Source organism: Diaphorina citri, unplaced genomic scaffold (genome assembly GCF_000475195.1).
Source record: "Diaphorina citri unplaced genomic scaffold, Diaci psyllid genome assembly version 1.1 scaffold51098, whole genome shotgun sequence".
Lineage (NCBI taxonomy): Eukaryota > Metazoa > Arthropoda > Insecta > Hemiptera > Psyllidae > Diaphorina > Diaphorina citri.
This window is the reverse complement of record NW_007428409.1, coordinates 1-480: the sequence shown is the minus strand read 5'-3', so window position 1 is coordinate 480 and position 480 is coordinate 1. Positions and strand designations below refer to the sequence as shown.

Here is a 480-nt window from a genome sequence, read left to right as displayed (position 1 = left end):
AGACCGCTTGTAATACTGTTCATGTTGAATATGTAGATCTTGCCATGCAGGGCGCATTTCACTGCAATGAATCTGAAAATGGAACCAAAATAAAATTGATAAAATAAGAACCAATCAGGGCAAAGACCCAAGATGTTAATCCCCTCTTAAACTATATGCTAAAAATAAGTACCAATCATATTCCTCCCTCTTGATTACACAAGATGAATTGATGATTGCGTAAATGAACTCTTGTAATACTGAGATATGTACCGACAAAGTTGTGAAAAAGCTCTCTGCTTTACTACAAAGATTCATGATTTGATTTGACTTTTGATTTATTTCAAAGGTAGGTCAGTAATAGTTCAGTGAGAGAAAAATGTTTGTAGAACACAAAAATATATCCAAGCTACTCACCCATTACACACATTCTGCACAGAATCCACGAGATTTTCTTCATCATAGCATGCCGTCCCTTGTAGTGATTTCCCCGGTAGATTG

The 480-nt window shown here is 35.8% G+C and overlaps 1 long non-coding RNA gene across 1 annotated transcript; it reads right to left on the bottom strand.

The window, feature by feature from the left end:
• Position 1: 1 nt before the first annotated feature.
• LOC103523884 lies at positions 2-480 on the bottom strand. The gene is made up of 2 exons (XR_542092.2): positions 397-480; positions 2-72 (listed from the first exon to the last, which is right to left on the bottom strand). It is a non-coding gene; the product is annotated as an uncharacterized LOC103523884 (long non-coding RNA).